At 44.4% G+C, this 16,429-nt stretch overlaps 1 protein-coding gene and 1 non-coding gene across 4 annotated transcripts in view; both read right to left on the reverse strand.

Annotated features, from left to right (window-relative positions):
• Window positions 1-16,429, reverse strand: part of SNUPN (snurportin 1) — a 44,709-nt gene that overhangs the window by 14,680 nt on the left and 13,600 nt on the right. The window contains exon 1 of one of the 3 annotated variants that reach the window (XM_040257286.1): window positions 2,696-3,762. The exons of 1 other annotated variant lie outside the window; for it this stretch is intronic. The gene's annotated coding sequence lies outside the window, so the exon portion shown is untranslated. Of the gene's footprint in view, window positions 1-393; window positions 2,072-2,695; window positions 3,763-16,429 lie in introns of those variants that run through there. One more of the 3 variants, XM_040257288.1, reaches the window with a different exon arrangement.
• LOC120875775 lies at window positions 6,566-6,673 on the reverse strand. Its single transcript, XR_005724074.1, has one exon. It is a non-coding gene; the product is annotated as a U6 spliceosomal RNA (small nuclear RNA).

The raw sequence follows: 16,429 nt of genomic DNA on the forward strand, positions 1-16,429 counted from the left end.
ATCACAATTATTTCCATTGGGAAAAAAAGGAAATTAAAGGGTGAGTTTACATATGAGCAAAAACTTTTTTCCTCACAGATATTTTAATAATGATCATTTTGATAGTTCTGTCATTTTGAACTATCATTTTGATAGTTCACTAAGCAAATCTACCTGGTGACTGAATCTAATTTTTGCTCTTTGTCATCATTCACCAGGGGCCTTGTCACTAATTCCTTCTTACTATCATTGACATTCAGTGATGTGATCAAGTATCTAGATTTTTTCCTGAATAGCTCTAAAAATCTGTTTTTTGATAACTAATGTAATCATCTTTTTAAGACAAATTTTTTAAAAGAAATTTCAGATGCAAGTTTGATGGGCTGTTTAGTTTTCTAATAAATGTCAACTCACATCGAGAAAATCGAGCTCCAGGAGACGTGCTGGTTCTGAAGCCTCGAGAGGAAGACAAGGAGCCAAAGACCCAAAGCTGGCGGTTACTTTCTTGGTCTGTAGTTTGTTCTGTATGTTTGTTTGCGGCAGGCAGAAGCAAAGTTTCAAGGTCACATATGCACGACTCACTTGGAAAAGAACTAGAATACGGAAAGCCACCTCCCTGTTCAGTTAACACCAGCTGCCCTAAGAGTGTGAAGGACTAACCTGTGGCACATTTGGGAGACAGAGGGTAGATGTCACACTACAGACAGACTCCCAAGGGCAACCCTAAAGAATGGGAGTGGAAAGAGACGACTTCACACTTCACTCACCCTTCCCTGAATGAAAGCATGGGGCAGTACAGAAGCTTGTTGCTGTCTAGTCTCTCAGTCAAATCTGACTCTTTGAAACCCTATGGACTGTATGTAGCCCACCAGGCTCCTCTGTCCATGGGATTTCCCAGGCAAGAATACTAGAGTGGGCTGCCACTTCCTGCTCCAGGGGATCTTCCCCACCCAGGGATCGAACCCGAGTCTCCTGCTTAGCAGGTGCATTCTTTATTACTGAGCCACCCAAGAAGCCCTGCACAGGTGCTTACCCAAGGATTAAATGTGTGCCTCAGGGAATTCCCTGGTAGTCCAAAGGTTAGGACTCTGCTTTCCCTGCCCAGGGCTCAATCTTTGGTCTGGGAACTAAGATCCCACAAGCTGCTACGGCCAGGGAAAAAAAAAGTGTGCCTCAGACTGTAAAAAAAAAACAGGAATATTTGGGAGAAATTGGACTCACACAGCTTGGCCCAATGCTTCAAGTTCTAGTACAAACCAGAGGGCACCACTAGTGCTTAACTCCACCCCAGGCCAGGTCCAGTACTCTCAGCATCCAAACCAACAGGTTCATTTCAGAGCCTCCATAGTTAAAAATACAACTCTATGGGCCTCTACTTGGCAACGAGTTATTTTCCATTGTACACTTGAACTCAGATTTCTTAATTTACAGCACTAGGTTTTTTTTTTTTTAATGCCTGCCACAGGGTTTGTGGGATCTTAGTTCCTCAACCAGGGATGGAACCCCACTGTGAAAGCACCAAGTCCTAACCACTGGACAGCCAGAGAATTCCCTAGTTTTTTTTTTTTTCTTTCTAATTTGAAAGGACATTTTTGTGTGCGTGTGTGGTTAAAAACACATGACATAAAGTTTACCACTTAATCATTAAGCGTACAATCCAGTTGTGTTAATTACATTCACTGTTGTGCAAGCAATTTCCAGAACTCTCTACTCTTGCAAAATGGAACCTTTATACCCACTAAACATGAATGGAAAAAAAAAAAAAAAACAAGTTTATCAGTATGGATTTGAGGCGTACTGACACGTATATGTTATGCAACTGGGGGTGGCCATTCATGGCTGAGGTTAGGTGGTAAGTACTTAGGATTCTAAATTGTATGCTATTTTCTGTACTTTTCTATACTTTTGTGTAAGTCTGGACACTTTCATAATAAAAACTTTAAAATATTCTTTATGTCTTCGGTTTACCTTAGTAATGACCAAACCAAAAGTACATTTATTAGGCCTCATCATGCCTTATCGTGGTGTGGGCTCATGCTCTGCCAAAAACTATAAAATCCTTAAAACTGAGGCGTTGTATACTGGGGTGGGGCGGCTCCCCTTCCCCTCCCGCCCCGCCCCGCCCGCTCCCCAGTACCACGATTTTATAGCTGTCCTTGCCTAGCTCCTGCTCTTTCAACCCATTCTTCAGATGGAGATAACTCAAGGGTTTTGACTTGGCGGTCTCACCCTCCACCTGCATTCATCCTCTAACTCAATTTCCGACCAGCTCAGGCCTCTCCTCCGAGCTCCAGACCTCGCGTGTTCCCCGCCACGGCTCCTTCCTCCTTTCCCTCCCCCTCCGGGGACCCCCGCGTCGAATCCCCCAGCCCAGGATTTGGGCTTCCTCGGCGTCTCCCATTGGGCTTCAGTTCGGGGGCCTCTACCTGCTCCACTCGACAGTCCTCCCCGTCACATCCCCGCACTGTTTTTCTCTGTGGACCGAGTGCATGACTCGTCCCTCCCCCACAAAAGTATCCCCGAGGGGTCCCGGCTAGGCAGCCGGGAACTTGAGAGTGGAAGCCCGCCCAAAGAGAGGCCCCGGCCTCGCTCGGCACCCCCACCCAGATCATGCCTCGGGAGGCCGGGAGCGTGGAGCCGGCCCGAGGGACTCACGGCCGGGAGGCTAGGGACAATTGCCAAGCCGACGAGGCCCAGGCTCGAACTCAGGACTCACCAGGCCGAGGTGACGATTCCACGCGCAGCCTCCGCCACCGCCGGGCCGACCAATCAGCTGCCGTGAGAGGGCCGGCCCCGCCTCCTTGGCCGCCGCCAGGCCCACCCACCTCGCGCTGGTAGTTTCCGGCTCCTCCCGCCGTTGAGAACGCTGGGAGTTACTCGGCGGTTCGGTCACAGGTTTGCGGTTACTTCCGTCCTCAACGGCCGGGTATTTTCCAGTCCGCTTGGATTTGGGGTCCGCCTTCTGCTTTTGTGTTGTGACCCGCCTGCAAGGCGACTTGACTGGGCCGAGGCCTCACTCCTTGGCACAAGCTGCTCCAGGTTTCTTTGGCTAACAGCAGGAACTCCGATCTCGTGGCCGGGCATTCAAGTTCCTCCAGCGCCTGCGTCCTGTCGCCTCCCCAGATCCGCACAGTCCTTAAGGGTTCAGCTGCAGTCTGCTCCCACTCCCCTGCCCGTGCTTATACAGGCAATGCAAGTTCCCCTGAATGGCTGCCTCCTCTCCACCCGCCCCGCGGATCCCTAAGTCTCAGTTAGTCGTCCCCTCCCCATTTCCTCCTTAGAACACTGGAAACCTTGATTACAGCCCGTTAGTCGGCTGTGAGCTTGGCAATGGTAGGGACCTGGTTTGATTTCTGTCTCCGGCAAACGGCAAGGTACTGGTGAAGGAATGATTGAATTGGTGCTAAGAGTAGAGGGAAGCAGCTGAGGTTTAGGAAGTTAATCAAACTGGACAGCGGCCTTTGTAAACTAGGACCGCAGAGATGCAAAATAGAAATGTGAAATAGCCATTTATTGAATACTTACTTTGAGGCGGATACCGTGTTTCACACGCCCTATCTTATTTAAGCTTACAGTAATACAATGAAGTAGAGACTGAAGCGAGAGAGGTTAAGTAACTTGGTGGAAGTCACACAGCTTTTGAGCCAAATAGTAAGTTTGCGGCATGGTTGTCTTACAGGCAAGTTGAATATTACTATACTACAGAAACTGTTGGCACATTTTGAGTCCAAGGAATGCCAAGGTGTGGATTTGTTGCATATTTTATATACACGATTCCATCCTTTTGGAGGTCAGATTGATGGAAGGGCAGAGGGGTCCTGGAAGACCAATTAAAAAATTTTTTTTTAGAATTTATATAGGTGAGCTTTAAGTTGCAATGATTAGGCTGTGCACTAGGTTATTTGGTGCATTGGCAGATAAAAGCTGATTTATGAGACTGACTTTGACACCAGGATATTAAGTATTTTGTGCCTTAGAACCACAATTCTCTACCCACCACCACAGAGGTCACAGAAAATACAAGCCCTATACATTGGAGGAAAATAGACTGACATGGACAAATTCATGCATTGAGGTCCAGGAGAATGGCTCCAGTCTATCATTCACACCAGATGAATAACTTCCCATGTCACTGAAAAAAACAAACTAAATGGCTCTCAGCCCAGGGGCTCATCTGGGGCCAGTTTACCATAAGGGGGAACTATGCTCTACCTGCAACAATGATACCATAACTGTAGACTCTTGCACTCTACAAGGTTGGCCATATACACCTGTATTTAATGTCTTTAAACCAATTTACTTTTTAGAAAAGCCTAGTACTTTAACTGTGCCCATCTTTGCATGATATGTTCCCTTGGTATCTCATTTTCTTGAGATCTCTAGTCTTTCTCATTCCATTGTTTTCCTCTATTTCTTTGCATTGGTCACTGAGGAAGGCTTTCTTATCTCTCCTTGCTATTCTTTGGAATTCTGCATTCAAATGGGTATATCTTTCCTTTTCTCCTTTGCCTTTAACTTCTTTTTTCAGGTATTTGTAAGGCCTCCTCAGACAACCATTTTGCCTTTTTGCATTTCTTTTCCTTGGGGATGGTCCTGATCACTGCCTCCTGTACAATGTCACAAACCTCCGTCCATGGTTCTTCAGGCACTCTGTCTATCAATAAAGGACAGAAATGGTGTGGACCTAACAGAAGCAGAAATATTAAGAAGAGGTGGCAAGAATACACAGAACAACTATACAAAAAAGATCTTCATGACCCAGATAACCACGACGGTGTGATCACTCACCTAGATCCAGACATCCTGGAATTCAAAGTCAAGTGGGCCTCAGGAAGCATCACTACAAACAAAGCTAGTGGAGGAGATGGAATTCCAGTTGAGCTATTTCAAATCCTAAAAGATGATGCTGTGAAAGTGCTGCACTCAATATGCCAGCAAATTTGGAAAATTCCACAGTGGCCAGAGGACTGGAAAAGGTCAGTTTTCATTCCAATCCCAAAGAAAGGCAATTCCAAAGAATGCTCAAACTACCATACAGTTGCACTCATCTCACATGCTAGCAAAGTAATGCTCAAAATTCTCCAAGCCAGGCTTCAACAGTACATGAACTGTGAACTTCCAGATGTTCAAGCTTGATTTAGAAAGGCAGAGAAACCAGAGACCAAATTTCTAACATCTGTTGAATCATTGAAAAAGCAAGAGAGTTCCAGAAAAATGTCTATTTCTGCTTTATTAACTATCCAAAGCCTTTGACTGTGTGGATCACAACAAATTGGAAAATTCTTCAAGAGATGGGAATACCAGACCACTTTATCTGCCTCCTGAGAAGTCTGTATGCAGGTCAGGAAGCAACAGTTAGAACTGGACATGGAACAACAGACTGGTTCCAAATCAGGAAAGGAGTATTTCAAGGCTGTATATTGTCACCCTGCTTATTTAACTTACATGCAGAGTACATCACTCGAAATACTGGGCTGGATGAAGCACAAACTGGAATCAAGATTGCTGGGCGAAATATCAATAACCTCAGCTACCCAGATGACACCACCCTTATGGCAGAAAGAGAAGAGGAACTAAAGAGCCTCTTGTTGAAAGTGAAAGAGGAGAATGAAAAAGTTGGCTTAAAGCTCAACATTCAGAAAACTAAGATCATGGCATCTGGTCCCATCACTTGATGGCAAATAGATGGGGAAACAATGGAAACAGTGAGAGACTTTATATTTTGGGGCTGCAAAATCACTGCAGATGGTGAATGCAGCCATGAAATTAAAAGATGCTTGCTCCTTGGAAGAAAAGCTATGACCAACCTAGATAGCATATTGAAAAGCAGAAACATTACTTTGCAAAGGTCCATCTAAAGCTATGGTTTTTCCAGTAGTCATGTATGGATGTGAGATTTCGACTATAAGGAAAGCCAAGCTTTGAAAAATTGATGCTTTTGAACTGTGGTGTTGGAGAAGACTCTTGAGAGTCCCTTGGACAGCAAGGAGTTCCAGCCATTTCATACTAAAGTAAATCAGTCCCGAATATTCATTGGAAAGACTGATGCTGAAGCGGAAACTCCCATACTTTGGCCACCTGATCCGCAGAACTGACTCTTTGGAAAAGACCCTGATGTTGGGAAAAATTGAAGGTGGGAGAAGGGGACAATAGAGGATGAGATGGTTGGATGGCATCACCAACTCGATGGACGTGAGTCTGAGCAAGCTCCGGGAGTTGGTGATGGACAGGGACTGGTGAGCTGCAGTCCATGGGGTCGCAAAGAGTCAGACATGACTGAGCAACCGAACAACCAGTGGTTAGGACTCTTGAGTTTTGTTTTTTCTATTTTGATTCATTTTTGTTGTTTGTTTATTGGCTGCGCTGGGTCTTCATCACTGTGAGTGGCGGCAAGTTGTGGCAAGCAGGGGCTACTCTTGTTGCTTTGGCTTCTCGTTGCAGAACTTGGGCTCTAGGGCATGCAGCCTCAGTAGTTGCAGTGCACCGGCTTAGTTGTCCTGAGGCCTGTGGAACCTTCCCAGTTTAGTCACTCAGTCGTGTCCGACTGTCACTCCTTTTTTTTTTAATTGAATCGTTCTCCTTTATAAAAATAATGGAATGCTTCACAAATTTGCATGTCATCCTTGCGAAGGGGCCATGCTAATCTTCTCTGTTATCGTTCCAATTTTAGTATATGTGCTGCCGAAGCGAGCACTTGACTGTCACTCTTTCGTCCCCTTATCCTCCTGCCTTCAGTCTTTCCCAGCATCAGGGTCTTTTCTAATGAGTCGGCTCTTCACATCAGGTGGCCCAAGTATTGGAACTTCAGCATCTTCCCGGACTGGGGATCAAACTGGCAAGCAGATTCCCAACCACTGGACCACCTGAGAAGTCTGTTAGAACGCTGATCTTTCACCGCCCAGGATCCCATAAGCCTTGAGACATGACCAAAAAAAACACAAAAGCAAATTCCTCAGGCCCACTCCAGACCTCTTAAATCAGAAACTCAGAAGGAATGGGAAGCATCTGTTTTCACAAGCTCTCTGAGTGATTCTGATCCCTGCTCAAGTTGAAAACTGCTCTAAGCCATAAGTGTATGGAACCTGGAGCCAGCAGCAAGCAAATCCAAGGTGCATATGTTTGTAAATAAGTGACTGGGGTTTCGATAGTGGCTCAGTAGTAAAGAATCCGCCTGTCAATACATGAAACATGGGTTCGATCCCTGATCTGAGAAGATCCCACATGCCATGGAGCAACTGAGCCTGTGGCCTACAACTATTGAGCCAACTATGGAACCTGGGAGCCACAATTACTGAAGCCTGCAGGCTCCAGAGCCTGTGCTCCAACAAGAGAAGCCACAATGCGAAGTCTGTGCACTGAAACTAGATAGTAGCCCTTGCTTGCCACAACTAAAGAAAAGTGTGAGCAGCAAGGAAGACCTAGCACAGCCAAAATAAATAAAAATATTTTAAAACCTTAAATAACTAGAACTGATGAAAAAAAAAAACAGAACTGAAACTGTAAAACTTGCAGAAGAAATCACAAGGGAAAATCTTTATGACATTGAATTTGCCAGTGGTTTCTTGGTTATGACACCGAAAGCACAGGCAACAGAAGAAAAAAGTAGATAAATTGGACTCCATCAAAAGTAAAAAGTTCTGTACATCAAAGGACACTATGGGGAATTCCCTGGCAGTCCAGTGATTAGGACTCTGTGCTTCCACTCCCAAGGGCCCAGGTTCAATCCTGGTTGGGGAACTAAGATTCCCTAAAGTTGCCTGGTGTGGCCAAAAAAAAAAAAAAAACCCAGAAAGCAAAAATAAACAAGGACGTTGTCAAGAGTGAATAGACAACCTACAGAGAAAATTTTGTAAATCAAATATCTGACAAATGGCTAGTATCCAGAATATAAAAAAGAACTACAGCTCAACCGAAAAGACCTAACTTAAAACAGGCAGGAGGGGACTTCCTTGTTGGTACAGTGGGCGAGTCTGCCTGCCGATGCAGGGGACATGGATTTGGTCCGGGCTCTGGGGAGATACCACGTGCCTCCGACAGCTAAGCCCATGCACCACAACTGCTGAAGCCCACGCTCTAGAGCCTATGAGCTGCAGCTGCCAAAGCCAGCAGGCCCTTGAACCGGTGCTCTGAGACAAGAGAAACCACAACTAGAGAGCAGCCCCTTCTTGACACAACTAGAGAAAGCCCGCAAGCAGCAGGGAGAATCCAGCACAGCCATAAAAATAAATAAACATAAAGTAACCCAAGGGAAGAAGCCCAGATCTAAGATTTTCCATTGTCCTCTCCCTATGGGGTCAGGACAGTGTTTTTCTGCTGGCTTCCATGGATGACAATATGCACAGAATGCTGCCACCTAGAGAAGATCACCAGGCCGGAGTCTTTATTAAGGCTCCAGTACACAGAAATGGCTAACTCTCAAAATAGGTAGCTAGTTGGAATTTGCTATATGACTCAGGGGGCTCCAACCTGTGCTCTCTGACAACCTAGAGGGATGGGAAGGGGTGGGCGGTGGGAGGGAGGTTCAAGAGAGAAAGGACATATGTATACCCGTGGCTGATCCATGTTGAAGTATGGCAGATATCAACACAACATTTTAAAGCAATTATCCTTCCATTAAAAATAAATTATAAAATAAACGGTTAACTGTCCACCTCGGGGCAGTTTTCAGCCCCTTCAAGACTCCAGCTATTACTCCAAAACTCCCACCCTTCATCATGGTGTGGGTGTGGCTCAGAGCCCCACCCTAACTCACACTGCTGTAATCTGACCGTGCCAAGGGCACCAGGCAAACAAAGACATTCCTATCAGACATGACAGTCCAAAGGTTTACGGATTACCTCCCAGAAGAAAGGGTGATGACCTTTTGGGGCAAAGTTGTATTCTTTTTTTCTTTTTTAATATTTGTTTATTTTGATTTCCCTGGTGGCTCAGACAGTAAAGCATCTGCCTGCAGTGCGGGAGACCTGGGTTTGATCCCTGGGTTGGGAAGATTCCCTGGAGAAGGAAATGGCAACCCACTCCAGTATTCTTGCCTGGAAAATTCCATAGACTGAGGAGACTGGTAGGCTACAGTCCATGGGGTCACAGAGAGTTGGGACACGACTGAGCGATTTCACTTTTTTTTTGTTTATTTTAGCTGTGGTGGATCTTTATTTGTTGTGACGTGGATTGTTTTTTGTTTTCTAGTTGCAGTATGAGAAGTCTTAGTTGTGGTTCATGGGATTTAGTTTCCTGACTGGGGATTGAACCCAGGGCCCTGGCATTGGGAACACAGAGTGTTAGCCACTGAACCACCATGGAAGTCCCCAAAGTTAAATTCTTTACTACATCCTAATACCAGTGGGAAGTGGCTATGGCAAATGGTGTGATAACGGTTCAGAATGACAAGACCCTGGGAGACCCAGAGTGAGGCCTGTTAGATTCTCCTCTGGGTTGCTCAGCTCCCAAACCCTCAGCTGCTAGTAAGTCCAGAGATGTAAACAGCCAGCTTACTGTAGCCTCTGTCTTCTTCAGATAGGGACCATGACTTCTCTGTACTAATTTCTCATGAGCTTTGAGAGCAGCATGCCTATCACCAGGGCAGGAGCTAAGGAGAGACAAATGAAGGGTGCAAAATCTAAGCAGGTGCTCATTTTTGGGGTCTAGCAAGTGCCCTGGGTGCCTTCTCCCCTTTAAAAAATATATATTTATATGGCTGCACCAGATCTTAGTTGCAGTATGCAGGATACAGTTCCCTGTTGTTGTTTAGTTGCTAAGTTGTGTCCAGCTCTTTGCGATCCTATGGACCATAGCCCGCCAGGCTCTTCTGTCCATGGGATTTTCCAGGCAAGAATACTGGAGTGGGTTGCCATTTTTCTCTCAAGGGGATTTTCCCAGTCTAGGGATCGAACCTGTGTCTTTTGCTTGGCAGGTGGTTTCTTTACACTGAGCCACATGGGAAGCCCACATTTAAGGCTGAGTTGTGAGGCATGAAGGATCTTAGTTCCCGACCAGGGATCAAACCTCTGCTCCCTGCATTGGGAGCTCACTAGATCACTAGGCAAGTCCCTCCTTTGCCTCACTTTGATCCAGCCCAGCTGGTCACTACAAAGAAGCTAAATTTGAAGCAGTTATTAAGCATCTACTGTATGCAAGGCCTCATCCTGGGGCCCATAGTGATGACATAGCTAATTTTCCATCATGCCTGAGCCACACTCTTGGGCAGTCACACTAGCCACAGGCAACTTGAGACTAATATTAAAATACCATGCAAGTTAACTGCTGCTGCTGGGGGATGAGACAAATGCATCTCAGCCAAGCTGCCAGTTTTCACAGCCAAGACCAGCTGACAGCCAGCCAGCCTAGCCCCAGACTTAAGAGACAGCATAAAGTCAGCAGAGTCATTAATCCAGTACACATTCAATCACAGAATCTAAGTGAGCCCAGCAAAGATCTGAAGTGCCAGGTGACCTGCAAATTCATGAGCTAAATCAATGCTTACTGTTTTAACTCTGAGTTTTGGGTTGGGTTTGTTATACACCGTTATTGAGGCGATAGATAACTGATACAGAAATTGGCCAGACCAAACCAACACAATAATGTGAAGCAATTATCCTTTGATTAAAAAAAAAAAAAATTGCTCAGACCAGAGGTGCATGTGACTAAGTAGGCAGAAACTGAGCAATACCAAAAGCTCTGACCTAAGTACTTACAGAATGAGGCCTGAGCTCTCTTCTTTCCTTCTGTTGCTGCTACTCTGGCTTGTACAGCTCCCAAACCCTCAGTTGCTCTTGACTACCTTGATCAGAGACATTTTTACCTTGACACAGCTCACAGGCCTCAGGCGGAATGGCAGTGTGGGAGCTGCTTTTATCTACAACGTTCCCAGGTCAGCTTGGTCCTGTAAATTTTTTTCTTTTTTTGGCTACGCCACAGGGCATGTGGGATCTTAATTTCCCAACCAGGGATCGAACCCACGGCCTCTGTTTTGGAAGCTCAGAAGTCTTAACCACTGGGCTGCCAGGGAAGTCCCGGTCCTATCGTTTTGATTCTTCAGATCCAGCCAGAGTCTCTTGGACATCTCTTGACAGTGAGGCCTGCCCAAGAGTCCATCTGGGCACACAAGCTCATTAGAGGGCTTCGTGATATTGTCACATTATCTTCATTTCACAGATGAGCAAACAGGGCTCTGAGGTGGGAGGAAGCTTGTTTGTGATTAAATAGTCAATAAAAGATGGAGCCTATGTTCCGACCCAACAGCTGGGAACAACAATTTCTTAAATATTCTAAGTTAAAATACCATAGTAATTTGAAAAAGGTTGAAGTGTTATTAAGGGCACTTTTTCAAACTTTAACAAAGGTTTTGACTCATCAGTGGATTGTGAAATTAACTTAGTAGGTTGGGACCAGCATTTTAAAAAATTAATAATAATGACACATATTTTCATAAAACTTTGGTTTCAGTTATCTACATATTAATGCTTAACCCCTCTAGGAAGCTGGCCTAAGTTGTGATGGCACACCAGGCTCCCAGAGGCTGAGGAAAGCTGACCACTCCTTTTTCTAAGTTTCTTTCTTTTCCCCTGTGATGAGAAATTATAGTTTCTACCTTTTGGCTGCACTGTAGCCGCATGCAGAGTAGGGATCAAACCCAGGCCCAGCAGTGAAAGTGCTGAGTCCTAACCACTGCCACCAGGGAATCCCCAAGCTGAACTTTCCTTGATTCACTGAATCTGGGGAAGAAATTATATTCAGTTCACTGGGCTCTTTATCGAAGCCTCTTTCTAAGAGAGGTTAGTGTCACTCCTTTTCTCTTTAATGAGACCATTTCAGTCACTCTTTGATTAAGAACACTGCTTTTTAAAGCTGTTTCTTTCCCCAAAACTTGCTGCAGGTATAAACGTCAGACTGAGATCACACAAAACTGTAATTTATCTTAGCATAATGCACAGTCTTCCTAGAAAAGTTGGAAAATACTGAAAAGCACAAAGAAAAAGACTAAAATCCCAATACTACTACTACCCAGAGACAATATTTTTTCCATTATTTTGTCTATGCTTATGTGTCTTCAAAAAAATGGGACAGTATTAGTACTATTTTACATTTTATTTGTTAACTTTTTGAGTCCTTAAATATCTTGTTACAATAATTTTTAATAGTTGTGCTTCATCATAAAGATATCCGGTAATTTAATAGGTCCCCTTTGGACATATTTTCAATTCTTCCCTATTATTCTATTTTGGGGGCTTCCCTGGTGGCTCAGACAGTAAAGAATCTGCCTGCAATGCAGGAGACCCAGTTTTGAACCCCGAGTTGGGAAGAGCCTGGAGAATTCCCCTGGAGAAGGGAATGGCACCCCACTCCAGTATTCTTGCCTGGAGAATTCCATGGACGGAGGAGCCTGGCGGGCTACAGTCCATGGGGCTGCAGAGTTGGACACAACTGTGCAACTTAAACACACACATACATGGTGATGAAGATCCCTGTAATTAATTTTTTGTAAATATCCATAATTTATTTATGCTGAATTCTTAAAAGGGGCAGTTCTAGGTCAGAGGGTGTATAATGTATGTTTATAAGTTTCTTGATACATGTAAAACCGCTTTCCTGAGAGCTTGTACCAATTTGCCCTCCTGGCCCCTGTGTAATAAATTTTAATTATTTAAATTGGAGGATAATTACTTTACAATATTATGATGGTTTTTGCCATACATCAACATGAATCAGCCACAGATATACATACATCCCCCATCCTGAACTCCTCTCCCACCTCCCTAGTCTTAATATCAATTTTGCCTTATATATTACCACAGAGATGTTACTTTGTCAACAAAGGTCTGTCTAGTCAAGGCTATGGTTTTCTAGTGGTCATGTATGGATGTGAGAGTTGGACTATAAAGAAAGCTGAGTGCTGAAGAATTGATGCTTTTGAACTGTGGAATTGGAGAAGACTCTTTGAGAGTCCCTTGGACAGCAAGGAGATCCAACCAGTCCATCCTAAAGGAGATCAGTCCTGGGTGTTCATTGGAAGGACTGATGTTGAAGCTGAAACTCCAATACTTTGGCCACCTGATGCAAAGAGCTGACTCATTTGAAGACCCTGATGCTGGGAAAGATTGAGGGCAGGAGGAGAAGGGGATGACAGAGGATGAGATGGTTGGATGGCATCACTGACTCGATGGACATGAGTTTGAGTAAGCTCTGGGAGTTGGTGATGGACGGGGAAGACTGGCATGCTGCGGTTCATGGGGTCACAAAGAGTCGGTCATGACTGAGCGACTGAACTGACCTGAATTACGACAGAATCTTCTTTACATCTCTGTGGTTAAGAGATCAGAGACAGAATGCCCATTCTATTTTCTGTAGGTTTCAGTTTCCTCCTTAGCATGCTTGATTCCAAATTCTTGGTCAGTTTCCAGAGGTTTGGATTGTGGTTCTGTTGCCACAGGGTGCAGTAGCAGTCAGTTGGAAAGAGTCAGGTAAATAATGGAGCCATATGATGATAAAATGACCTGATGTACCAGTGAGATGTTATTCTTTCCAAAAAGAAAGAACTATATTGGAAATTTCTCCAAGTCATTGTGTAAAGAAAGACATGTTTCAAAGCCTCACCAAAAATAGGCAAGTAAGTGGGAAGAGAGTAAAGGACTAATCAAAGGCAGCAGAGAGAACATGAAAAATTAAACTTTTTACAAGTTTAATCTGGAGCCATTCTGTCAAACTAGAGGTCACAGATAAGAAAATTTATATTGTAGTTGTTGTTGAGTGTGTTTGGGGATGTTGCTCATTTGGGTGCATCAGTTTGTTGCCTGGCAAGTCATAAACTTGTTGCTTAGTCGCTAAGTTGTCTGACTCTTGCCACTTCACAGACTGTAGCCCACCAGGCTCCTCTGTCCATGGAATTCTCCAAGAAAGAATACTGGAGTGGGTTGCCATTTCCTTCTCCAGGGGCACAATTCTTAATCTAGGCTTTTTGTGTAATATGTTTATCCCCCTGTACTTCTGTGACCTGGGGAAAGAGGATGGGAGCTCAGCTCACACGCCAGGAACTTCTGTAAGGGCTTTATAGGAATTAAGCCATTTATTCCTCTCTATAATTTTTAATGTCAGTACTATTATTATCCATCTCCCTTTTAATTCCTATAAACTGTGGTGTGTATATGGTGGTGGTTTAGTCCCTAAGTCGTGTCCGACTCTTTATGACTCTATGGGACTCTATGACTCCTCTGTCCATGGGATTTCCCAGGCAGGAATACTGGAGTGGGTTGCCATTTCTTTCCCCAGGTGTGTGTGTGTGTGTGTGTGTGTGTGTGTGTGTGTGTGTGTGTATAAAACAAAATTTGTCATTTTAGTTATTTTAAAGTGTACAATTCAGTGGCATTATATTTGCAATGTTGTACAACCATTATCACTTATCTATTTCCTTTTTTTTTTTTCATTGTCTCAGTCAGAAACTCTGGACCCATTTAATAATAATTTCCCATTCTTCCCCCCCCCCACTCTATACAACCATATTTGTGACAAGGAAAATGGAGGTACATAGAGGCCAAGTAAAATAATCATTACACAGCTAGTTGGGCACAGACCTGGAGGCCTTCTGAATCACTTGTTTTGCAGGGTTGGGTTTTTTTTTTTTTGGTTTGTTTTTTAAGCCCAAAGTTTCTGGTTACAGGTTCTGGTAAGTTATTTTTTTCCGCTCTTTCTCCCCAAAGAGAGAAGAAATAGCTTTTCTAAAGAATCTTGAATTTTACTCCTAACTTTCTAAACCAAGTTTCCTTCACAAGAACTTTGAAGTTGTATCTGCTTAAGGGCAGGATTCAACTACTCCAAAGGGACCAGTCTGCCTTGCCCTGTGGGGTCTCGTGAGAGCTGGAGGCTGCAGGCGGTTTCTGCCTTTTGAACCACCAAATCCTCCCCCGTAAGATCCCTAATTCTAAGAGCCCTGAGGACACTCCTCAAATGGGCAAGAGATTCTGCTCAGCCACCAGAGCTGAGGAGTGGGATTCTTTCTTCTTCCTTTCTTAAAGGAATGGCACTGAAAAGAATACGGCCTTTGGAGCTGCATGAGCCTAGACCCGAACCCCAGCTTGGGACAAGTTCTCCTCCCAAATTTGTTTGCCAAACTGAAAATGTCTAAATACCACCACCTACCTGTAAGGGTTGTTAGGAAAAAAAATGGCAGCCTAGCATAGACTGGACCTCAATGAATATTAGTCAAACCTTGGCAACTCACTGCCTGTTCCTTGTTCAATTCAAACCTTTACACCCTGTTGGGGACTGGCCATGTTGTCTAGAGCTGCTGCTTCTCTGCTGGCTTGGAAACTGAGTTTCAGGAACTCTCTCTAAACCCGGATGTTTCCCAAGGGCTGGCTGTGACAATGTTTGCACATTTTTTTTGTTTGGACATGCCCTGTGCCATGGGACATCTTTGTTCCTGTCCAGGGATTGAACCAGCACCCCCTGCATTGGAAGCACAGAGTCTTAACCACTGGCTTGCCAGGGAAGTCCCCGCATAACTCTTTTTAAAATTATTATTTGGAGGCTAATTACTTTACAATATTGTATTGGTTTTGCTATATATTGACATAAATCCGCCATGAGTGTACATGTGTTCCCCATCCTGAACCCCCCTCCCACCTCCCTCCCCATCTCATCCCTCTGGGTCATCCCAGTGCACCAGCCCTGAGCACCCTGTATCATACATCGAACCTGGACTGGCGATTCGTTACACATATGATATTATACGTTTCAATGCCATTCTCCCAAACCATCCCACCCTCTTTCTCTCCCAAAGAGTCCAAAAGACTGTTTATACATCTGTGTCTCTTTTGCTGTCTCGCATACAAGGTTATCGTTACCATCTTTCTAAATTCCATATATATGTGTTAGTATACTGTATTGGTGTTTTTTCTTTCTGGCTTAAGTCACTCTGTATAATAGGCTCCAGTTTCATCCACCTCTTTAGAACTGATTCAAATGTATTCTTTTTAATGACTAATATTCCATTGTGTATATGTACCACAGCTTTCTTATCCATTCATCTGCTGATGGGCATCTAGGTTGCTTCCATGTCCTGGCTATTATAAACATTGCTGTGATGAACATTGGGGTACATGTGTCTCTTCTCTTTCAATTCTGGTTTCCTCGGTGTGTATGGCCAGCAGTGGGATTACTGGGTCATATGGCAGTTCTGACTCTTAAAAGAAGCATTTCAGCTCCACCACTTTGGCTATGCAATCTGGGGTAGTTTGACCCATCTCTGCCTCAGTTCCCTTATTTGAAAAGTAGAGAACTGGGCTCCCCACATCATTGAATTGTTGGATTAAATGGATTAAGATATGTAATGCACTAAGTGTATGACATACAGTAGAAGCATTTGCTATTATTGTCATCTCCAGTGTCACTTTCTCTTGTTTCTTCGCCAAATGTTGCCTTACACCTGGGGAAATGGAGATGGTTCAGGTAAAAGCAA

Source organism: Oryx dammah, unplaced genomic scaffold, assembly GCF_014754425.2.
Source record: "Oryx dammah isolate SB20612 unplaced genomic scaffold, SCBI_Odam_1.1 HiC_scaffold_16, whole genome shotgun sequence".
NCBI lineage: Eukaryota > Metazoa > Chordata > Mammalia > Artiodactyla > Bovidae > Oryx > Oryx dammah.